Raw genomic sequence first — 26267 nt, forward strand, 5'->3', positions numbered from 1 at the left:
GCAAGTGATTTGATTTAGGTCATACCTGAATGGTCTAGTGGTTTTCCCTACTTTCTTCAATCTCAGTCTGAATTTGGCAATAAGGAGCTCATGATCTGAGCCACATTCAGCTCCCAGTCTTGTTTTTGCTGACTGTACACAGCTTCTCCATCTTTCAGTTCAGTTTAGTTCAATCGCTCATTCGTGTCCGACTCTTTGCAACACCATGAATCGCAGCACGCCAGGCTGCCCTGTCCATCACCAATTCCCATAGTTCACTCAGACTCACGTCCATTGAGTCAGTGATGCCATCCAGCCATCTCATCCTCTGTCGTCCCCTTCTTCTCCTGCCCCCAATCCCTCCCAGCATCAGAGTCTTTTCCAATGAGTCAACTCTTCGCATGAGGTGGCCAAAGTACTGGAGCTTCAGCTTTAGCATACTTCCTTCCAAAGAAATCCCAGGGCTGATCTCCTTCAGAATGGACTGGTTGGATCTCCTTGCAGTCCAAGGGACTCTCAAGGGTCTTCTCCAACACCACAGTTCAAAACCATCAATTCTTCAGCACTCAACCTTCTTCACAGTCCAACTCTCACATCCATACATGACCATAGGAAAAACCATAGCCTTGACTAGATGGACCTTTGTTGGCAAAGTAATGTCTCTGCTTTTTAAGATGCTATCTAGGTTGGTCATAACTTTGCTTCCAAGAAGTAAGCATTTTTTAATTTCCTGGCTGCAGTCACCATCTGCAGTGATTTTGAAGCCCAGCAAAATAAAGTCTGACACTGTTTCCACTGTTTCCCCATCTATTTCCCATGAAGTGATGGGACCGGATGCCATGATCTTCATTTTCTGAATGTTGAGCTTTAAGCCAACTTTTTTACTCTCCACTTTCACTTTCATCAAGAGGCTTTTGAGTTCCTCTTCACTTTCTGCCATAAGGGTGGTGTCATCTACATATCTGAGGTTATTGAGATTTCTCCCAGCAATCTTGATTCCAGCTTGTGTTTCTTTCAGTCCAGCGTTTCTCATGATGTACTCTGCATATAAGTTAAATAAGCAGGGTGACAATATACAGCCTTGATGTACTCCTTTTCCTATCTGGAACCAGTCTGTTGTTCCATGTCCAGTTCTAACTGTTGCTTCCTGACCTGCATACAGATTTCTCAAGAGGCAGGTCAGGTGGTCTGGTATTCCCATCTCTTTCAGAATTTCCCACAGTTTATTGTGATCCATACAGTCAAAGGCTTTGGCATAGTCAATAAAGCAGAAATAGATGTTTTTCTGGAACTCTCTTGCTTTTTCCATGATCCAGCAGGTGTTGGCAATTTGATCTCTGGCTCCTCTGCCTTTTCTAAAACCAGCTTGAACATCTGGAAGTTCATGGTTCACATATTGCTGAAGCCTGGCTTGGAGAATTTTGAGCATTACTTTTTTAGCTGAATATAATCAATCTGATTTCAGTATTGACCATCTGGTGAAGTTCATGTGTAGAGTCTTCTCTTGTGTTGCTGGAAAAGGGTGTTTGTTCTGACCAGTGCATTCTCTAGGCAAAACTCTGTTAGCCTTTGCCCTGCTTCATTCTGTATTCCAAGGCCAAATTTGCCCATAACTCCAGGAATTTCTTGACTTCCTACTTTTGTAATCTAACCCCCTATAATGAAAAGCACATCTTTTTTGGGTGTTAGTTCTAGAAGGTCTTGTAGGTCTTCATAGAACCATTCAACTTCAGCTTCTTCAGCATTTTTGGTCGGGGCATAGACTTGGATTACTGTGATATTGAATGGTTTGCCTTGGGAACAAACAGAGATCATTCTGTCATTTTTGAGATTGCACCCAAGAACTGCATTTTGGACTCTTTTGTTCACTATGAGGGCTACTCCATTTCTTCTAAGGTATTCTTGCCCACAGTAGTAGATATAATGGTCATCTGAGTTAAATTCATTCCAGTCCATTTTAGTTCATGAATTCCTAAAATGTCGATGTTCACTCTTGCCATCTCCTGTTTGACCACTTCCAATTAGCCTTGATTCATGGACCTAACATTCCAGATTCCTATGCAATATTGCTCTTTATAGCATCGAACTTTAATTCTATCAGCAGTCACATCCACAACTGGGTATTTTTTTGCTTTGACTCTGTCTCTTCATTCTATCTGGAGTTATTTCTCCACCCTTCTCCAGAAGCATATGGGGCACCTAGGAACCTGGGGAGTTCATCTTTCAGTGTTCTCTCTTTTTGCTTTTTCATACTGTTCATGGGGTTCAAGGCAAGAATACTGAAGTGCTTTGCCATTCCCTTCTCCAGTGGACCACGTTTTGTCATAACTCTCCACAATGACCCATCTGTCTTGAGTGGCCCTACAGGGCATGGCTCATAGTTTTATTGAGTTAGACAAGACTCTGGTCCATGTGATCAGATTGGTTAGTTTTCTGTGACTGTGGTTTTCAGTCTGTCTGCCCTCTGATGGAGAAGGATAAGAGGCTTATGGAAGCTTCCTTATGGGAGAGATTGACTTAGGGGAAACTGGTTCTTGTTCTGATGGGCAGGGCCATGCTTAGTAAATCTTTAATCCAATTCACCCTGTTGAAGGGTGGGGCTGTGTTCCCTCCCTGTTATTTGACCTGAAGCCAAACTATGGTGGAGGTAATGAAGATAATGGTGACCTCCTTCAAAGGTCCCATGGGTGCACTGCTACACTCAGTGCCCCCAAACCTTCAGCAGGCCGCCCCCGACCCATGCCTCTGCCAGAGACTCCTGTACACTCATGGGCAAGTCTGGGTCAGTAACTGTAAATGTCATAAAAAAATAAATAAATAAAAAACACTCTTTGTCCTACCTATATTATGATTTAGAGAATCTAGTGACTTATCTAGTCACATTTAAAGAGGAGGAGGATGTCTTGCACAAATAGATCTGACTCTCATACTGAGCCTCTCAAGCACCATTATACATCTAGATCCTTGTATTGTAAATAATATTGCTGTGAATATTGGGGAGTATGTATCTTTTTGAATTACAATTGGATGGATCCATAGGGTTTTATAATTACTGAAATAAATCAAGCAAAGACAAAAGCTGTATGCAATAATATATGTGGAATCTTAAAAAAAAAAAATTGCTAATATAACAAAAGATAAGACTCATAGATACAGATTGTCTGGTTCCAGACTAATTTACCTGCCTCCTGAGAAACCTGCATGCAGGTCCAGAAGCAACAGTTAGAACTGAACATGGAACAACAGACTGGTTCCAAATTGGGAAAGGGGTACATCAAGGCTGAATACTGTCACTCTGCTTATTTTACTTATATGCAGAGTACATAGTGTGAAATGCCAGGCTGAATGAAGCACAAGCTGGAATCAAGATTGTTGGGAGAAATAGCAGTAACCTCAGATATGCAGATGACACCACCTTTATGGCAGAAAGTGAAGAAGAACTAAAGAGACTCTTGATGAACGTGAAAGAGGGGAGTGACAAAGCTGGCTTAAAACTCAAAACTTAAAAAATGAAGATCATGGCATCCAGTCCCACCACTTCATGGCATATAGATAGGGAAAGAATGGAAACAGTGACAGACTTTATTTTCTTGGGTTCCAAAATCACTGCAGATAGTGAGTGACTGCAGTCAAGAAATTAAAATATGCTTGTCCCTTTGAAGAAAAGCAATGACACACCTAGACAGCATATTAAAAAGCAGAGACATTACTTTGCTGACAAAGGTCCATCTAGTCAAAGCTATGGTTTTTCCAGTAGTCATGTATGGATGTGAGAGTTGGATCATAAAGAAAGCTGAGTGCCAAAGAATTGATGCTTTTGAACTATGGTGTTGGAGAAGACTCTTGAGAGTCCCTTGGACTGCAAGGAGATCCAACCAGTCAATCCTAAAGGAAATCAATCCTGGATATTCCTTGGAAGGACTGATGCTAAAGCTGAAGCTCCAATATTTTGGCCACCTGACGCCAAGAGCAGACTCACTAGAAAAGACATTGATGTGAAAGATTGAAGGCAGGAGGAGAAGGGGACAACAGAGGATGAGATGGTTGTATGGCATCACGAACTCAATGGTCATGAGTTTGAGCAAGCTCCAGGAGATGGTGAGGAAAAGGGAAGCCATGTGTGCTGCAGTCTATGGGATCACAGAGTCAGACAGAACTGAGCAACTGAACAACGATATAGATATAGAGAACACACTAGTGCTTACCAGTGGGGAGATAGAAAAGATGAGGGGCAAAATAGAAGTAGAAGATTAAAAGGTGCAAAGTATGTATAAAATTAATAAGCTATAGGATATATAGTACAGCACAGGAAATATAGCCAATATTTTATAATAACTTCAAATGGAAGATATTCTATAAAAATATTGAATCACCCTGTTGTATACCTGAAATTAACAATATTGTAAGTCAACTATACTACAGTTAAAAAAATAAAAAACACTTTGCAAATGCCCAAATAATTCTAATACTATTGGCCTTTAGCCCTTACTTTGTGTGGCAAAGCTAGACAGCTCAACTCCATGTACAGTAAAAGAGCTTGCAGGAAATTGAATGTCACAAAGTCAGAGTATTTTATTGCTGTGCACATAGCTAACCTGAAAGTTTCTGCAACCTTGTGTTAATATTTAAGTGGATTTTAGATAATATTGTTGTCTCATAGTTTGATCAAGTTATCATTTGTCATGATCAAATTGAATTATGAATATTTCAAGTCTTTTTCTCATAACAACTTCAGAAATGTTCATTTTAGTATTTTTGTGTTAGGTTATTTTTCACTGGACTTCTGTGGTGGCTCAGAGGTAAAGAACCTGCCTTTCAATGCAGGAGGTGCAAGTTTAATCCCTGAGTTGGGAAGATCCCCTGAAGGAGGAAATGGTAACCCACTCCAGTATTCTTGCCTGGAAAATCCCATGGACAGAGGAGCCTGGCAGGCTACAGCCCCTGGAGTAGCAAAGAGTCAGACATAACTTATCAGCTGAGTTCACAGGCATTTTGTACTAGCTAATATTTTAGAACCAAGCCCAGGTTTCTGACCTGTGAATCATACAGGATGCCTCTCTAGATTTACAAACCATATACAGCCATCAAAATCACAGAGTTTTGGAAAAGGTCGTGTTCAATATAGACACTTGGGAGGAAATGAGCAAAATATGATAATACCCAAGATCATGAAAGGGGAATTCAATAGGGTTAAAATAAATTAACCAGAGGAAATCTAAACCAGATCAATCAAAAATTAAAAAAAAAAAATTATTGGAAAAGAAGTCTAAGAAGCAAGTAAAATCCAAATATTTAGAACATTGGTGTTTTAAGATAAAAATATTCAAAATTATATCTGTGAGGAGAAAAAGCAAGAAAAAGAATAAGGAACAAATTAGACTAACCCTCAAATTTTATAGAATTTAAAACCAAAGAGAATAACCTTATACAGAATGTGTGTCACTACCATCAGTCAGGAAAGTCTTTCTAAGTGCATTATCTATCTTATCTCAGCTCTCTCAAGAACCCCATGGTGAGCCCTTTTATTAAGGCCAGATGATGAGAAAGAAATAAAATTACAATGCTGTTTAACAAGTTCTTAGAAACTAAGTGGTGCAATAACCTACTTTAAAAAAATATAGCCCTTTTTGAGATTCTGTAATAAAAATAAGAATTACTCATTTTGTTAATATTTATTGGGCAAGTAACAAGAAAGCACATGTGTAAGTATATTACAGGTATTATTTAATTTTAATAATAATCCTATGAGTTAGGAGTGCTACTACTGTTTTCATTTTACTCATGAGGAAATTAAGATTTAGTGAGATTATGTAATATCCAAAATCACCTAGCTAGTAGGAAATAGAACCAAACTCAGCATTTTCCTAACAGCAGTTGGTTTGTTTCCAGTTTTATAATATTTTTTAAAAAGACTGTACTCTCACGCACATCCTGGAGAATGAAAGTTTCTTTAGGTATATACCTATAAGTGATATTGATAGAGTATAAGAAACATTCATGTTCAACTCTGCTATGAAATGCCAATCCACATTTCACAGAAATTATACAATTTACACACCCTTCAAAAGTGAATCAGAGTTCTGCATCCTTGCCAAAACCTGATACATTCTGACAGTTTAACTTTTGCTTATTTTGTGGTTTAACTTGTCTTTTCTCTGGTTAATAATGGATTGAATATTTGCAAATGTTTATGGATCATGTTTGATCCATCATCTGTGAAGTTCCTTCTCATTGCTTCCCCTCCTCCCCATTTTTCTACTGGGATTTCTTTTTTTTTTTTTTTTTGTCTTTTTTTTTTTAATTGGAGGATAATTATTTTATAATGTTGTAGTCTCTGTTGTACATCAACATGAATCAGTCATAATTATATATCCTCCCCCTCTTGAGCCTCCCTACCCCCACATTCCACCCCTCTGGTTCATCACAGAGCTCTGAGTCAGGCTCCCTGTATGATACAGCAGGTTCCCACTAGTTATTTATCTTACACATGATAGTGTATATATGTCAGTGCTGCTGCTGCTAAGTCGCTTCAGTCATGTCCGACTCTGTGCGACCCCATAGACAGCAGCCCACCAGGCTCCCCAGTCCCTGGGATTCTCCAGGCAAGAACACTGGAGTGGGTTGCCATTTCCTTCTCCAATGCAAGTGAAAGTGAAGTCGCTCAGTCGTGCCTGACTCTTAGCGACCCCATGGACTGCAGCCCATCAGTCTCCTCCATCCATGGGATTTTCCAGGCAAGAGTACTGGAGTTGGGTGCCATTGTGTTACTCTCTCAATTTGTGCTACACTCTCTGACCCCTGCTGTGTCTACCATCCCTTCTCTACATCTGCATCTCCATTTCTTCTCTGTTAATAAGTTCATTAGTACTGTTTTTCTAGATTCCATATATATGTATTAAGATATGATATTTGTTTTTTTCTTTTTCTGACTTACATATTTCTGTATAACAGGTTCTAGATTCATCCACCTCACTACAACTGACTCAAATTTGTTCCTTTTATGGCTGAGTAATATTCCATTGCTTGTATGTATCATATCTTCTTTATTCATTCATCTGTCAGTGGACATATAGGTTACTTCAATGTCCCTGAGCTGCAATGAACATTAGGGTGCACGTGTCATGGAATTATGGTTTCGTTATGGTATATGCCCAATAGTGGGATTGCTGGGTCATATGGTAGTTTTATTCCTACTTTGTTATGAAATCTCCATACTGTTCTCCATAATGGCTATACCAGTTTACATTCCCACCAACAATTGAAGATGGTTCCCTTTTCTCTACATTCTCTCCAGCATTTATTGCTGTAGGTTTGTTTTTTTTTTTATGACTTATGGCATTGTGAAGGGGATGACAGTGGATGAGATGGTTGAATGGCATCATTGACTCAATGGACATGAGTTTGAGCAAATTCCAGGAGATAGTGAAGGACAGGGAAGCCTGTTGTGTTGCACTGCATGGGGTCACAAAGAGTCAGACACAACTGAGTGACTGAACAACAAAAACATTCTGATTGGTGTGAGGTGATACCTCATTGTAGTTTTGATTTGCATTTCTCTAATAATGAGTAATGTTGAGCATCTTTTCATGTGTTCATTGGCCATCTGTATGTCTTCTTTGGAGAAACGGCTGTTTAGGTCTTCTACTCATTTTTTGATTGGGCTGTTTGCTTTTCTGATATTCAGCTGTATGAACTGCTTATATATTTTGGAGATTAATCCTTTGTCAGTTGCTTTGTTTGCAATTATTTTCTCCCATTCTGAGAGTAGTCTTTTAATATTGTTTGCTGTTTCCTTTGCTGTGCAGAAGCTTTTAAGTTTAATTAGGTTATATTTGTTTATTTTTGTTTTTATTTTCAGTGCTATAAGAGGTGGGTCAAAGAGGATCTTGCTGCGATTTATGTTGAAGTGTGTACTGCCTATGTTTCCCTCTAAGAACTTTATAATTTCTAGGCTTACCTTTAAGTCTTTAATCCATTTTGAATTTATTTTTGTATATGGTGTTAGGAAGTATTATATTTTCATTCTTTTACATGTAGCTGTCTAGTTTTCCCAGCACCACTTATTGAAGAGGCTGTCTTTTCTCTGTTGAGATCCTTTAATGGACCGGAACCTGGTGGTCCGGAGTCAACGATAAGAAAGTAAAGAAGAGAAAGAGGCTGATATTCCTTGGTTTACACAGAAAGCCAATAAAGCCCCTGGCACGGGGCTTGCTCTGTTCACAGAGGCCTCAGACGCCCTCTCAATGGGGTGAAGGTGCAGAGTGCCTTCTTGAGAGGGTCTTAGAGGCCCGGGCAGGAAAGTGAACCCAGAGGGCCTCTGTGCTCCAAAGAAACAGCCTGAGAGAGAGAGAGAGAAAGAAAGAGAAAGACAGACATGGGGACCAGAGCTCTGATGGAACAAAGGTGTTTTATTCAACATTGTGTAGGTATTTATACTGTCTTACAAGATAGCTATTTTCAGCAGAGATAAAATCAAAACCTACAAGTTATCAAGAAAACATGAGATCATCTATATGAAAGAGAGAGTTGTAAATAACCACTTTTACCATATGGTTCATAAAAAGGAAGAGGGTACTTATCACTGTATAGAAAAACTAACGAAGGAAATGCCTGGATTCCTCAGTCCCGGGAGAGGCTTGCCTCTCCTTTTAATTCCTGAATATTCAGGAATTAATAAGGAACAGAAAATTCCTGACAGATCCAAAACAGCACACAGGAAGCCTCCTGTTAAATGCTTCCTGACATTTCTCCATTGTATATTTTGCCTCTTTTGCCAAAGATAAAGTGCCCATAGGTGCATGGGTTTATTTCTGGGCTTTATATCTTACTCCATTGGTCTATATTTATTCTTCTGTGCCATGTACTGGGGTTTCTTTTCAACTCACCGTATTTACATACTATAATTATTGGTTGTTTATATGTATTGTAAATATCTTCAAGTTTATATCATTTTTATTCAGTCTCTAAATGGTCTTTTTTAGCAAGAGAAATTGTTGAATGTTTTCCTTTTATAGTTTGTGCTTTTCATATCTTTTAAAACAAATCTTGATCTACTAAAGGTCTAACAAGTGCAAGATTGCCTTCTAAAAGTTTTATTATTGCTTTCCTTTCACACTTAAGGCTTCAGTTGTCCTGAGTCTGGTTTTTGAGTGGATGTGAGGTAGGGATTTCTGACAGATATAATCAGAACCCACTTTTATTTTTTAACCTAACTCAGAGCTCACTAAGGGTCCTACACTGGCTTCCTACCTCAAACATCTACCTGTCAGGAGGGGCTTCTTAGGGCTTTCTTTAAGTTCCAGCTGCTGTGGTGGCTAAAGCAGGTTTGGCCCAAGATAGGGCTGGCTGAAGCAGACAGAGGGTCAATGCCCTGCTCCACCCCCTGCCAAATGACCCTCAACAAATGAGGGAACAGATTAACTAGATAAGTAATTTTCTGACCCCTAAAGGGGATGGTTATGAGCTGTGTTTCACACCATCTCTCAGGGAGTTCTCAGTAGACTGGAGCCCTAGTTTCCAAAAGTGATGACCACTTATTTACATACTTTGCCAACAAAAGTCTGCCTAGACAAAGCTATGGTTGTTCCAGTAGTGATGTATGGATGTGAGAGTTGGACTATAAAGAAAACTGAGTGCCAAAGAATTGATGCTTTTGAACTGTGGTGTTGGAGAGGACTCTTGAGAGTCCCTTGGGCTGCAAGGAGATCCAACCAGTCCATCCTAAAGGAAATCAGTCCTGAATATTCATTGGAAGGACTGATGTTGAAGCTGAAACTCCAATACTTTGGCCCCCTGATGTGAAGAACTGACTCATTTGAAAAGACCCTGATGCTGGGAAAAATTGAAGGAGTGAGGAGAAGGGGATGACAGAGGATGAGATGGTTGGATGGCATCACTGACTCAATGGACATGGGTTTGGTGAACTCCAGGAGTTGGTGATGGACAGGGAAGCCTGGCATGCTGCAGTCCATGGGGTCGCAAAGAGCTGGACATAACCAAGAGACTGAATTGAATTGGCTTTGTTCCCCCTTCCCTGTTGCATTTACTCACTTGCTGATTTATTTCCTGAGGTCATCTCTCAGAGGAATAATATTTCCAAATTCTTGATTTAGGTTTGGTTTTGGCTATAACCCAAACTGTCCTACAAAGCAGACCCTCAGGAAAAGATCTAAAACTAGGTCACTTGCTAGCCATATTGCAGGTCTCTCTGTTACTGGTAGTAAGTAAAGTGGTGATGATCACTGGTATGCTGCAGCATCACACTTTAAGACTGCTACCTATGACTTCTTGGGAAGAAGCACTGCTGCTGCTAAGTCGCTTCAGTCGTGTCCAACTCTGTGCGACCCCAGAGACCGCAGCCCACCAGGCTCCCCCGTCCCTGGGATTCTCCAGGCAAGAACACTGGAGTGGGTTGCTATTTCCTTCTCCAATGCATGAAAGTGAAAAGGAAGTCACTCAGTCGTGTCCAACTTCCAGCGAGCCCATGGACTGCAGCCTACCAGCTTCCTCCATCCATGGGATTTTCCAGGCAAGAGTACTGGAGTGGGGTGCCATTGCCTTCTCTGGGGAAGAAGCACAGGTGAAGGGAAAAGATTGCCTCGTATACAGTCCCAGCATTTGAAATTTATGGGGGAAATGTTGATCAGGTAGTGAAGTTGGCTAGACTTTGTTAACTATCTAGGAAACATGAAAAAGGAGAAGTTCATGTCACTCAAATATTAACTTAGGGATTGTTGTGACAGGCACATGCCCTCTGTCGAATATTTAAAGAGACCTTCATCTTCTGCAGCTAGAGGGTGGGATGTACTGAAAATCAGGATTAATATTAGATTGCACAGATGGCAAGAGTTAGGAAGGAGCTGAATAAATAGGCATGACAAATCTCTATGCTAAAAGTAGTGTTCTGATGAAAGAGGAGATGGAACCATGAATTCTTGGGTGGAGATCCTGAGCTCCTAGATAGCTCTAAACCCTATGGGCCAGCAAAAGAACCCCCTAGCTCTTTGTGAGAGTAGGTCAGACATAAATTGCTTAGAAACCATGAAAAGGTGATGATTCACAAGATAAGCTTGTTCTCCTTAATACAAAACAATTCAATGTCTCACTTCATTGATTGTATTTAGACTTGGAGCCTGTCCTGATACACTGCTGGAATGATACCTTGCAGCCTGGAAATGATGCTTCCACTGTAGCAGTGCTCAAAGGGTAGTCTATAACTCTGTAGGGATCCTAGAGAGCCTTTCAGGGAGTTTATAAGGTTAAATTATTTTCATAATAATTCTAAGATTAATTTTGAATATTCTGTTTGTTGACATTTCCACTGTTAGTGCCAAAGCAATAGTGTATCAAAGTCAGGTGTTTTAGCAAAAATCAAGGCATTGACACCATACTGTACTAGAATTCTCCACTGCCAATTTTAAAAGTCAGTTTTCTAACAGATGCTCTCGATGAAGCAGTCAAAAGTATTATATTATTAATCTTAAAAATCTTGATACTGGAGTAAGTGTATTTTTAATACTCTATGTGACAAAACAGTAAGTATGAATAAAGCTTTTGCTGCATACCAAAGTATGATCATTATATCAAGAAAAAGCACTTCTGCAATTATTTTACTTGAAAGCTGAACAAGCCTCTTTAAGGGAATAGGATTTTTCCTTGAAATAACAACTGACAGGCAAAAGATGGTTATTCAAACTTGGTTATTTGGCAGTCATTTCCTCAAATTAACAAAGTAACCCTGCCATTTCAAAGAAAATAAAGTATTTGTTGCCAGTGATGACAAATTAAGTTTAAAGTAAAAGTTACAATCATGGGAAATTTATATATTATATACTGAGCTTGAACATTTCTCAACATCAAGACTCTCTGAGATCAGCAATTTCATTAAAAAGTGTGACTTAAAAAAAAGAACATGATTTTCTTAATATTGTATAATTAAATGAATAAACATTTAGAAGATCTGCTTAAGTCAGTGAGCTAATATTTTGTAAATGCATCAATGTATGGAGAAGGAAATGGCAACTCACTCCAGTGTTCTTGCCTGGAGAATCCCAGGGATGGTGGAGCCTGGTGGGCTGCCGTCTACGGGGTCACAGAGTCAGACACGACTGAAGCAACTTAGCAGCAGCAGCAACATGATGTTTCAAGATCATGCATGACAAAGATTTATTTAAAAGTTCACAGTGAGCTAATGTATTGTATTTATTTATTTTCCTTTCTTTAATTAATTTATTTTTTAATTGAAGTATAATTGCTTTATAGAATTTTGCTGTTTTCTGTCAAACCTCAACATGAGTCAGCCATAGGTATACATACATATATTCCCTCCCTCTTGAACCTCCCTGCCATCTCCCTTTCCATCCTACCCCTCTAGGTTGATACATAGCCCCTGTCTGAGTTCTCTGAGATACACAGCAAATTCCCATTGGCTATCTATTTTACATATGGTAATGTAAGTTTCCATGTTACTCTCTCCAAACATCTCACCCTCTCCTCTCCTCTACCTGTGATCATAAGTCTGTTCCCTATGTCTATTTCTCCATTGCTGCCCTGCAAATAAATTCTTCAGTACCGTCTTTCAAGATTCCATATATATGCATTAGTATACAATATTTATCTTTCTCATTTTGACTTGCTTCACTCTGTATAATAGGCTCTAGGTTCATCCATCTCATTAGAACTGACTCTAATGCATTCCTTTTTATGGCTGAGTGATAGTCCATTGTGTATGACTGCACAGTCCATGGGGTTGCAAAGAGTCAGACACAAACGAGCAACTTTCACTTTCACATATGTACCACAAATTCTTTATTCATTCATCTGTCAATGGACATCTAGATTGCTTCCTGTTATAGCTATTGTAAATACTGTTGCAGTGAACATTGGAGTACATGTATCCTTTTCAATTTTGGTTTGAAGGCATATACTCCTAGGGTATACGCCTAGGAGTGGGATTGCTGGGTCATATGTGGCAACCCACTCCAGTACTCTTGCCTGGAAAATCCCATGGATGGAGGAGCCTGGTAGGCTGCAGTCCATGGGTCGATAAGAGTTGGACAGGACTGAGTGACTTCACTTTCACTTTTCACTTTCATGCACTGGAGAAGGAAATGGCAACCCACTCCAGTGTTCTTGCCTGGAGAATCCCAGGGACGGGGGAGCCTGGTGGGCTGCCGTCTATGGGGTGGCACAGAGTCAGACATGACTGAAGCGACTTAGCAGCAGCAGCAGCAGCAGCAGCAGCATTGTGGTTTTATTCCTAGTTTTTTAAGGAATCTCCAGACCATCTTCCATAGTGGTCTGGAATCTCCAGACCATCATCCATCTTCCACAGTGGCTGTAACAATTTACATTCCCGCCAACAGTGCAGGAGGGTTCCCTTTTTTCCACACCCTCTCCAGCTTTCATTGTTTGTAGACTTTTTGATGATGGCCATTCTGACTGGTGTGAGGTAATATCTCATTGTAGTTTTGATTTGCGTTTCTCTAATAATGAGCTATATTGAGCATCTTTTCATGTGTTTGTTAGCCATCTGTATATCTTCTTTGGAGAAATCTCTGTGTAGGTCTGTATCGCACTTTTTGATTGGGTTTTTGTTTTTCTGGTATTAAGTTGTGTGAGCTGCTTGTATATTTTGGAAATTAATCTTTGTCAGTTGTTCCATTTGCTATTATTTTCTCCCATTCTGAGGGTTGTCTTTTCACCTTGCTTATAGTTTCCTTTGCTATGCAAACAGCTAATGGATTTTAATGTAATAGGATGCAAAGTTCATGGAAATTATTTCAAATTTCATATCACAACTATGTTTTAAGAAACCACTACTTGTCAAGTTTTAGTGTAGTCCTAAAAAGTATTCACAAATATCCAAAAGGGCTATTATAATCTCCCTCCCTTTGCCAAAAACATATTTTTTTGGAATTTGGATTTTCTGTACATATTCCTACCAAAACATGTTACTACGGATTGAATCCAAAAGCATGGAATTTTGGATGCTATTTAGTCAGATGTGCAAGAGATGTAAAACGATGCCACTATGCTCACTAAAAAAAAAAAAAAGTGCTTCAGCACTCCCCTACTGTGGGGCAAAAGTCCTGGTGTGTGTGTGGGGGGTGGGGGGCGGGAAACACTTAAAGGGGAAATAAGCAGCTAAAGCCTGACCCTCTGGTCTTGTGCTCCAGCAACTTGGGAGCAGACCTTACTCCTGACAGTGGTGATGGCCACTAAGCAGAGAGGAACTCCCACCTCACACTGTGCCCAGGTTTTAGCTTCTCCATCTCCACCCCACATCCACAACCAAGGTGACAGCTGCCAGCACACCATAAGGAAAGAAATGACTGGCATCAACATCAAATCCACCGCTCCCCTCAAAGGCACTGGTGGCACACAGTCTGCACAGGGACATTCCCACATAAGAACACACCTTCAAGACTGTAATGGGTGAATGTCTCACCTAGGCACATAGAAGCAGAAAAAGTTAATTAAAATGAACAACAACAACAACAAAAAAAAACAACAGAAGAACTAATATCAATTGAAATAACAAGAGAAAACCCCTGAAAAAAAAGATAATGAATCAACTTACCAGATAAACAATTTAAAACATTGGTAATAAAAATGCTAACTGAATAAGAAAAGGGGATTGATATAAACACAGATCATTTTATCAAGGAACTAGAAAATATAAAAAAGACCCAATCAAACAAAAATAATTCAATATCTGAATTAGAAACAACTATAAGGAATAAATAGCAGACTAAGACACTGAAGTATGTAATCTGGAAGATGAAATTATGGAAATCACCTATCAGAACAGCAGACAGAAAGAGATTTTTTAAAGTAATATATGGGACATCTGGGACAACATTAAATGTACCAACATGTGCATTATAGAGGTTCCAGACAGAGACAAGAGAGAGAGAAGGGGAGTGAAAATGTATTCGAATAAATTACGTCTGAAAACTTCCCAAACCTAAAGAAGTAAACAAACACCCAGTTATAAGAAGCACAGAGGGTTCCAAACAAGAACCCGAACAGATGCACACCAAGACATATAATAATGAAAATGGCAAAAGTTAGAGAATTCTAAAGCCAGAAAAAGAAAAACAGAGAGTCAGATAAAAGGGAATCCCCACAAGGCTGTTAGCTGATTTCTCTGCATAAACTTTGCAGGCCAGAAGGGAGTGACATGACACATAGAACACACCGAAAGGGAAAACCTGCACCATAGGATCCTCTCCCCAGCAAGGTTGTCATTTAGAATAGGAGAGATACAGAGCTTCTTAGATAAACAAAAACTAAAAGGGTTCATCGATACTAAACCTACCCTAAAAGAAATGTTGAAGGGTCTTTTCTAAATATAAAAATGTAAGAATCTATAGGGTAGGGAAAACTCCATCAGGAAAGGCAGGTATATGCTAAAGATTGAAGATCACTTGAATAAGAAAGACAAAAAATGTAAAAGCAACTATAACTACGATAAACAGTTAAGGAATAAATGTGAAGAAGTAAAATAAGAAATCAAAAACAAAATGTAGAGGAAGGGAGTAAAAAAAATGTATCTTTTAGTATGTGTTTGAACGTAAGTTACTGTTAGTTTAAATCAAGTATATATAGCAATTGATCAACGTATATGAATTCTATGGTAACCACAAATCAAAAACCTATAATAGATACACAAAAGTCAAAAAGCAAAGGACCCAAGAATACTACAGAAGAAAATCATCAAACCAAAATGAAAAGCAAAAAGAATAAACAGAAAAAACTAGAGAAACAACTGGAAAAGAAGTAATAAAATGGAAATAAGTAATTCTAACAACACAAGAGATGACTCTACACATGGACATTACCAGTTGGTCAATACTAAAATCAGATTTATTATATTCTTTGCAGCCAAAGAAGGAGAAGCTCTAGTTCTATACAGTCAGCAAAAACAAGACCTGGAGCTGACTGTAGCTCAGATCATCAGCTCTTTATTGCAAAATTCAGGCGTAAATTGAAGAAAGTAGGGGAAACCAGTAGGCCATTCAGGCATGACCTAAATCAAATCCATTATGATTATACAGTAATGAGTAGATTCAAGGCATTTGATCTGATAGAGTGACTGAAGAACTAAGAATAAAGATTCATAATGTGGTACAGGAGGTGGTGACCAAAACCAACCTCAAGTAAAAGAAATGCAAGAAGACAAAGTGGTTGTCTGAGGAGGCCTTACAAATAGCTAAGAAGAGAAGTTAAAGTCAAAGGAGGAAGGGAAAGATATACCCATCAGAATGCAGAATACCAAAGAATAGCAAGGAGAGATTAAAAAAAAAAAACTTTCTCAAGTGAACGATGCCAAGAAATAGAGGAAAAAATAGAATGTGAAAGGCTAGAGATCTCTTCAAGAAAATTGGAGATATCAAGGGAACATTTCATGCAAAGATGGGCACAATAAAGGACAGAAACAGCAAGGATCTAACAGAACCATAAGAGATTAAGAAGAGGTGGCAAGAATACACTGAACTGTACAAAAAAGGACTTAATGACTCAGATAACCATGATGGTGTAATCACTCACCTAGAACCAGACATCCTGGAGTGTGAAGTCAAGTGGGCCTTAGAAAGCGTTACTAGGAACAAAGCTTGTGGAGGTGATGGAATTCCAGCTGAGCTATTTCAAATCCTAAAAGATGATGCTATTCAAGTGCTGCATGCAATATGCCAGCAAAATTGAAAAACTCAGCAGTGGCCACAGGACTGGAAAAGGTCACTTTTCATTCTAATCCCAAAGAAGGGCAATGTCAAAGAATGCTCAAATTGCAGTACTATTACACTCATTTCACATGCTAGCAATATTATGCTCAAAATCCTTCAAGCTAGGCTTCAGCAGTATGTGTACTGAGAAATTTCAGATGTTCAAGCTGGATTTAGAAAGGACAGAGGAACCAGAGAGCAAATTGCCAACATCCACTGGATCATAGAAAGAGCAAGGGAATTAAAAAAAAATCTACTTCTGCATCATTGACTATGCTAAAGCATTTGTGTGGATCACAACACACTGTGGAAAACTCTGAAAGAGATGAAAATACCAACCCACCTCACCTGCCTCCTGAGAAACCTGTATGCAGAACAAGAAGCAGCAGTTAGAACCTGTCATGCAACAACAGACTGGTTAAACACTGGGAAAGGATAAGGACAAGGCTGTATATTGTCACCTTCCTTATTTAACTTATATGCAGGGTATATCATGCAAAATGCCAGGCTGGATGACTGCAAGCAGCAATCAAGACTATCAAGATAAATATCAATAACCTCAGATATGCAGATGACACCACCCTTGTGGCAGAAAATGAAGAGGAACTCAAGAACCTCTTGGTGAAGGTGAAAGAGGAGAGTAAAAAAACTGGCTTAAAATTCGATATTCAAAAAATGAAGATCATGGCATCTATCATGGCAAATAGATGGGGAAAAAGTGGAAACACTGATAGATTTTATTTTGGAGGCTCCAAAATCACTGTGGATGGTGACTGCAGCCAAGAAATTAAAGGCTGTTTTTGCTCCTTGGAAGAAAAGCTATGACAAACCTGGACAGACTATTAAAAAACAGAGACATCACTTTGCTGACAAAGGTCTGTCTAGTCAAAGCTATGGCTTTTCCAATAGCCATGTACAGATGTGAGAGCTGGACCATAAAGAAGGCTGAGTGTATGTTTTTGAACTGTGGTGTTGGAGAATTTCTTGAAGAGTCTCTTGGACAGCAAGGCAATCAAACCAGTCAATCCTAAAGGAAATCAACCCTGAATATTCATTGGAAGGACTGATGCTGAAGCTCCCATACTTTGCCCACCTGATGCGAAGAGCTGACTCACTGGAAAAGACCCTGATGTTGGGAAAGATTGAAGGCAGAATAAGAAAGGGACAACATAGGATGAGATGGTTGGATGTTATCACCGACTTGATGGACATGAGTTTGAGCAAACTCCAGGAGATTGTGAAGAACAGGGAAGCCTGGCGTGCTACAGGTCGTGGGGTCACAAAGTGTCAGACACAGCTTAGCAGCTGAACAACACATATCTTTCACTGATTACTTTAAATGTCAATGGACTAACTGTCCAGTCAAACACATAGCATGGTTGATTGGAGAAAATAAGACCCTTTAATGTGCTGCCTACAGGATAGTTACTTCAGGGCAAAGCAATGGAAAGATATCTAGTGGCTTGGATTAGAAGAATTAATATTATTATAATGTTCATACTATCCAAAACAATCTACAGATTTAAGGTAATCCCTATCAAAATCCTTAACAACATTTTTCACAGAACTAGGAGAAATAATCTTAAAATTCATATGGAAACACAAAAGACCCAGCATAGCCATAGATATCTTGAGTAAAAGACCAAAGTTACAGATATCACCCTCCCTGATTTCAAAGTATATTGAAAGACACAGTAAGCAGTATAATACTGGTAGAAAAACAGGCATATAGATAAATGGAATAGAATAGAGAGCCCGTAAATAAATGCATGTATCTATGATCAAATAATCCATGATAAAGTAGGCAAGAATATACAATGGAGAAAAGACAGTTTCTTCAACAAATAGTATTGGAAAAACTGGGCAGCCACATGTAAAACTGTTAGATTAGAACATTTCCTCACACCATACACAGGAATAAACTCAAAATATTTTAAAGACCTGAAGCCATAAAACTGGAGAAAACAATACACTGTTCATGGGAATGTAAATTGGTGCAGCCACTATGGAAAATAGTATGAAGGTTCCTCAAAAAACTAAAAACTACCATATGATCTATATCTTGAAAAATTGAAAACATTAATTTAAAAAGATATAAGCACCCCAATGTTAATAGCAACACTATTTACAGTATCCAAGTGATAGAAATAACCCAAGCGCTCATCAACAGATAATCAAATTAATAAAGTGTGGTATATGAAATATTACTCAGCCACAATAATTCTGCCATATGGAACAATGTTAATAGACCATAATAGAGAATATTATGCTTAACGAGTTGTCAGAAAGACAAATAGTATATGATGTCAATTAATATGTGGTATATAAAAAATAATACAAATGAATATATATATATATATGTATGTATGTAAAACAGAAACAGATTCACAGACATAGAGAACAAGTTTGTGGTTACCAAAGGGGAGAGGAACAAATTAGGGATATGGAACTGATAGATATTAATATAAACAGATATGCATAAAACAAGCAAGTAATAGGGGTATATTATATGGCACAGGAGATTATCGCCTATACCTTATAATGGAGTACAATCAACAAAAATACTGAATCACTATGCTGTACATCTAAAACTAATATAAAATTGTAATTCAACTATATTTCAATAATATAAATACTAACAAGCTCTCTGTAGACCATAGTGGAGGACAGAAGACATCATTATTGAACTGGACTCTTTAGTGTCAATAGAGATGACAGAATTTCACAATAGCAGAGTCCAAATGGTGACACTAATCAGAGGAACAGTGGTGATAATTATCTAATGGTCAACATGAACGGAATGGCAACCCACTGATGGCCGTGATTCACTGAATTCCTCATTATAGCTAAGAGACCATAGTATTTGTATGAGGGAAATATATAAGAAGATGATAAAATTCTTTATTATGGAATTTTTTAAAAGATTTTTAAGATAGAAAGCAGAAGACTGCTGTCAGTGCTTCAATGTAAAATCACAGAACCTCGCCCAGTTTCCTGACTTGAGCCATTTCTCAGAGTGCATCTACTGAAGGACAGGTCAGACATTTCTGAGGAAGGACCCTATAGTCCTACTGCAAGTATGTACAAGTATTCCCCCAGTACTTCCTCAAAAAGGTCTACATTAATTCAGGTGGCTTATATACTGGAGAAAGGGGAATACTCAGAGTTTTTGTGGGCTATTGAATACAGGGTCTGAGATGACAGGAATGCCAAAGGTGGAAAAATTGCCAACTTTGTCCCCATTAGGGTGTTACAGAATGGAGAGCATGAGTCCTATAGACCAAATACATATAAGTATCTCACAGAGGGTCCATGAGGTCTGCCATCTACTCTGTGTTCACTTCACTAATCCTTGAATAGCATAAATAAACTTAGCAGCTAAAAAAACTCTCATCTTCGTTTTACAACCTGTGGAGTAAGAGCCTTTATAACAGAAAAGGCAAAATTGAAGCAATTGAAACTGTACTCCCCTAGCCAAGATACTAAATTGTAAGTGATATCATAACCCAGCTGGAACTTCAGAGAATTGAAGATTTAAAGGATAAGGGACGATTGTTTCCAACCTATTTCTGTTTAATTCACTAGTATGGCCCTGCTAAAAACCAGATGGATATGGCAGATGGCGATAGGCTGCAGTAAACTTAACAAATGGTAGCCCCAATCATAGATGCTGTGCTGAAGATCATATCTTTGCTAGAGCAGATGAACACAGCCTCTGATTTGTAGTAGCTATTGATTTCTTTAATGTGTTCATTTCAATACTCATCAGAAAGGAGAATCAAAAAACAGTTTGCACTCACCTGGGATAGATGGCCATATATTTTCACCATCTTGTTATATGGTTCTGCTAGCCCTCCTCCTATCTGCCATAATACAATACAGCACCTAGATCATCTCAGTATCCTGTAGGCCATTACACTAGTCCATTATATTGACAACGTGTTAAAATCAGACCTACTGATCATGAAAGTGACATGTGTTCTAGGTGGCCTGGTAAGACATGTGTATGTAAGAAGATAGGAGGGAATTCCCAAGAGTCGGGGAGATTGTTGAAGATTTTAGAGATCTTGTGGCAGTCATGAATGAATGTACCATTCAGATCTCCGCCCCCCTCCTTTTTTTTGATGTGGACCATTTTTTAGGTCTTTATTGAGTTTGTTACCATATTGCTTCTCTTAATGTTTTGTTTTTCTTTGGCCGTGAGCACATGGGATCTTGGCTCCCCAACCAGGGATCAAACTCCCTGCACTAGAAAGTGAAGCCTTGAGCTGTGGACCACCAGGGAGGCCCTTTGATCTCCTTTAAGAGAACTGGCTGCAGGGAGCGTAACTGCCTGAGAATCTCAGCTTGCCACCACTGGGAACCACCACTACTGTGCAGTACCATGTTTCCCCTGGTCAGTGACTGAACACTGTGGGTGTATAAATGTGGACCCATTTCTGTGGTATGTGGGCTGACTTCTCTAATGGGTAATGTTGACCCATTACTTATATAAGTATTGACTGGTTTAGTCACTAAGTCATGTCCAACTCTTGCCACCCCATGGACTCCTCTGTCCACGGGATTCTCTAGGCAAGAATACTGGGGTAGGTTGCCATTTCCTTCTCCAGGGGATCTTCCTGACCCAGGAATTGAAGCCGGGTCTCCTGCACTGAAGGCAGATTCTTCACCAACTGAGCTGTAAGGGAAGCCCATGACTATTATAAGCCTGATCACAATTTTCTTAGAACTGTGTTCAGTCTGTTTTCCTTCCCAGTCCTCCTTAATTTCTCCTCTCTTATTACAGATGTCAGACTTGCATCATGTTCAGAAGCCCCGCACTGCCCACTCCAGTTTATTCCCCTTTACCTTCCACTAGTACCCTCCCTCCCATAAATCTCTTGCACACCTAATCCAGTATCAGGGTTTGCTTGTAGTAGGACCTTAGTTAACACAAGGTCCAAAGATCTGGAGCATACAGAACATCTTCTTCCATAAAAAAGGACAACTTATTGCTACTTGTACACTAAAAAAGAAACATACATTTTGTAGGACTCTTAAGAGTATATACCATACATGGAAATGATCTTCCAAACCCTGTCAAATGAAATAGAAGGCTACCAGTTTTTAGTGGAGCCCCAAGCAAGCACTGAGGGTCCATCCACCAGAGTTATTTATTATAAGCTGAGTGTTGTCAAGTCCACTGCCTTAAGATTGATTTAGAGCAAAAACAATCTTCACTGTATGATGAAAACAGGACATTTGGAGTCCCAAGGCAACAACTTAGTTACACAAAGATGTAACCCAAACCCCACTGTTGCACAGGTATCTTCCATCAGCTCACACTTAAGGTCTCATTGGAGTTTCCTTATGGCCGGCTGACATACAAAGAAAAAACCTAGACAAATTACAGATGGTTTGGCACTATATATCAGGCCTATTTAAACTAGACAACTGCTATACTCCAGTTTCATTCAGAACTGTTTCTGCAAAACAGTTGTGAATGGAAATGCTTATGGGCAGAAACTCAAGTACTGGACTTGTTTTTCACTTTATGTGAAGGGGGTAAGTTGTAAGAGCTAAGGACTCTTGGGTAGAATAACCAAGACAGAAAGTTCTTGGGTAAAGAAACTACACGGACTTTTGGGTAGAAAATAAAAATGGCATAGCTACATGGTCAGGGTCTTGAAAGGAATAGATTAGAGGATCAGAGACAAGGAACTCCAGGGAAGAAGGATGTGAAAGGACCAAAAGGAATAAGCAAAGATTGTGAGGATTTCTTTGGTTAATGGCCACCAGATAATGCAGAGGAGACACTGAAAAACCAAGTAAAAGAGTGACCCACCAAGTAAAGGTCAGTCAACCTCTGTCTTTGGCTACCTAGCCCAGTGCTAGTACAATGGGATGATGAATGAAATAGTTAAGGTGGTAAGGATAAAGGTTGTACATGGACTTCCTCTCATCAAGGCTAACACAGATATTATCACTATTGAATATCCAACTTGTAAGCAGTAGAACATATGCAGAACTCTCAAAATGCCATCTTTAAGGAGAACAAGTTATCCACTTGATTGGAAGGTTGATTACATCTGAACCTTTCAACTCTGGAGACTCCAGTAATCTATTATAATTGGAATATGTATGTATTCTGGTTGAGTTTGTATTCCCAGGTCACAGCACTTCTGTCAGTAACAACTAGCTGAGGGCTCACACAGTTCTAATTTATTCATAAGGAAGCTTATACAAGATAGTTTCAGAAAAAGGACCCATTTTTATATCAAAGGAGATGGAACAATAAGTACATTATGAAAGATGGGTATGTACCATATCACCAGGAAGCTGCAGGCCTGACAAAATTTTACAGTGGCTCTTTTAATACCAAGTTAAGCTACTAGCTTGGGGATAACACTCTGCAAGTTTAGAGGATTATCCTTTAAACTGTAATAGCTATGATAAACCAATTGCCTTTTTATTTTCTGAGTATCAAATATAACCAGAAACCATAGGCTATAAATAGGATTAATCTTCCTAACCATAAATCCATGTGATCCAGTTGTCAAATTTGTCATTTCCATACTCATAACTTTAGGCTCTGCTAGATTAGAGGTCCTGGTTCCCACAGGTACTACTAGAGTGATTGTTGTTGTTCAGTCACTCAGTCATGTCTGACTCTTTACACCCCATGGGCTGCAGCATACCAGGTTTCCCTGTCTTTCACCATCTCACGGAGCTTGCTCAAACTCATGCCCATTGAGTCAGTGATGCCATCCAACCATCTCATCCACTAACGTCCCCTTCTCCTGCCTTCAATCTTTTGCAGCATCAGTGTGAGTTGTGTTAGTCGTTCAGTCATGCCTAACTCTTTGTGACCCCATGGACTGTAGCCTGTCAGGCTCCTCTGTCCATGGGGATTCTCCAGGCAAGAATACTGGAGTGGGTTACCATTCCCTTCTCCAGCGGATCTTCCTGCCCCAGGGATCGAACTCAGGTCTCCTGCACTACAGACAGATTCTTTACTGTCTGAGCCACTGGTCTTTTCTAATGAGTCAGCTTTTTGCATCAGGTGACCAAAGTATTGGAGCTTCAGCTCAGAATCAGTGAAGCATCACTAGGGTTATAGTATGTATTTAATTGAATCTGATCAATGTGAGCTCCAGTGGACCAACAGGCAAAAATAAAAGAGTTCCTATACTGGCTAAAACTATGCAGCCAGTGAATGTAAATGAGAAGCTGAGATTGCTGCTTTATATTGGGACAGAATTACGTGTGGAATGCTTAGCTCCTCTGCTGTACCTCTTGTACCTTGCATGTTTAGTGATAATAGTAAATGGGCATAAGGATGAGGTAAGCAGAGGTTCGGGCCTTGAGGAGCTAAAGATCTGTTTCACTTCACTGGGCAAGAAATCTATAATAGTATAACGTCTGGATAAGGCTGAGGAAAGGGGATATATGAATATTAATTTCATCCTTGGGATTGACTGAACAAGAGTGACTACTCTGTCTCACTGAACTGTTTCAGGATTTTCTTTTGAGGTTGTGAAAGGCTGATACCTTTAAGAACCAGAGAGAGGATATGGGGAACTTAAATTGGGGCCTAAGGAGCTCTGAATGATACACACAATGAAAAGTAATGTTGGAGCCCTCCTCAAACATTTGTTCCTATCCGAAAGGACATTTGCAAACTTGTTGGACAATTTCTATACATACCAATAATGGCCTACCTCAGATACCTACATCTCTATACCTGAGATCTTTTTCTCACTGTGGGACCATATTTAGCTGGTAGACACAGGCAAAACACAAATTCCCGAGGGGTAACACCTGCTGTAGCTCTAAAGATAGCCACAAATTCTTTGACACTCCTCATAACAAGAGGTGGGATCACTTCCTCCTCCCTTGCATCTGGGCTGGCTTTGGTGACTTGATTGAAGTAGAAATGATCCTTCATGCTTTCTGAGGCTAGGTTAGAATTTAACATACAGATTCTGCCTTTTTTTCTCATTTTGGGGGCCTGACCCACAATATAAGAAAGCCAACTTTCTTATATAAGAAATAAGAATATAAGAAAGCCTCATATTCCTTTAGGATATGAAGAAGCCATATAAAGAGACTACCAGAAGGTGTTCTAATTGCTAGCCTTTGATTCATCACAGAGCAAGTGCTAGATATGATGGAAGAATCCTCCACATGTTTCTGTCCCTTCTATTTGAGTCACTGTCAATCATTTGAGTCTTCTTAGTGAAGTCTCCAGGAATTGTGGAGCAGAGACAAGCCATCTCCAAATTTGTCCCATTCAAGTTCCTGCCCATAGAATCCATGAACATGATAAAACATTTTGGTTTTCTGTTTATTTTTTTTTTAATGCCGCTATTCTTAGGGTGGTTTGTTAGTAGCAATCAACAACCATTACCTGGCCCTAGGATCAACTATCAACCAATGAGAGATAGGAGGTTGTCAATACATACCCAGATTCTTTATACTTTAATTGTTAAAGTGTTCCACAGAGTGTCTCAGGAATTTCCCAGCAAGACTGAGTCCTCCTTGTCCAAAGAGGAAATCAATTTATGAACACAGTCTTTATTTGCCTTCATCTATTTCCTTCTTTACTTTCTCAATCTCTGACTCTGCTTCCCCAGGATTCATCTCTCAAATAAACTGCTTGTACCCAAATCCTTGTCTCAGGGTTTGCTTTTGCAGAAATTCAAGCCAAGAGTGGATCCATTTTGTTCTGCTGTTTTCTGGTTTTTGTACAGACCATATCTGTCCTCCATGTTATTTATTGAAACTCATTCTCTGCTCTGATGAGTAGTACCACTTCTGTTACAGATCAACTTTCTACTTATAATTATTTTTCTGAGTTGACTTTTCTATTTCATTGATGTCTTTATCCCCACACCAGTATTAACATTCCTATCTGCTAGAGCCAGTCCTCTCATTTCTCTTTTCTTATTCAGGAAAAGAAGTGAATATTCATGTCCAGATATAAATTTTATAATATGTTTATGAGTTTAAATACAATACATATTGGAGTTTTTATTAGAAAGATATTCTAGAGCTCAATTTGTGAATAATTGATATCTTAGGATACTGGATGTATTAGTTAGCAATATGTTGTTGTGTAACAGATTACCCAAAGTGCAGTAGCTTAAAACAACAGTTACAGTTGTATATTATTTCTCATAATTTTTGTGAGTCAAAAATTTATTGGGAAGCAGCTTTGCTGAGTAGTCCTGCCCCAAGGTCTCTCATAAGTTTCTACTGTAAGTCATCTGAAGACTTGACTGAGGCTGAAGGATATACTTCCAAGATGACTTCCTCACCTAGATGTTGGTGAGGCCTCAGTTTCTCATTATGTGGGGTAGCTTCAGTGCCTTCAAGACATGACAGCATGTTCCCTCAGAGTAGTCAAGAGAAAGAGAGTAAAGAGGAAGCTGTACTGCCTTTTTTGACTTAGTCACAGTCAGTCACTTCTTCTATATTCTGTTTCTTAAAAGCGAGTCACTAAATCCAATCTACATTGGAGGATTAGAATTAATTTCTGTCTTTTAAAGGGAAAAGTATAAAATATTTGTGCAGATG

The sequence above is a fragment of the Bos indicus genome, chromosome 10 (genome assembly GCF_029378745.1).
Source record: "Bos indicus isolate NIAB-ARS_2022 breed Sahiwal x Tharparkar chromosome 10, NIAB-ARS_B.indTharparkar_mat_pri_1.0, whole genome shotgun sequence".
NCBI classification, from domain to species: Eukaryota; Metazoa; Chordata; class Mammalia; order Artiodactyla; family Bovidae; genus Bos; species Bos indicus.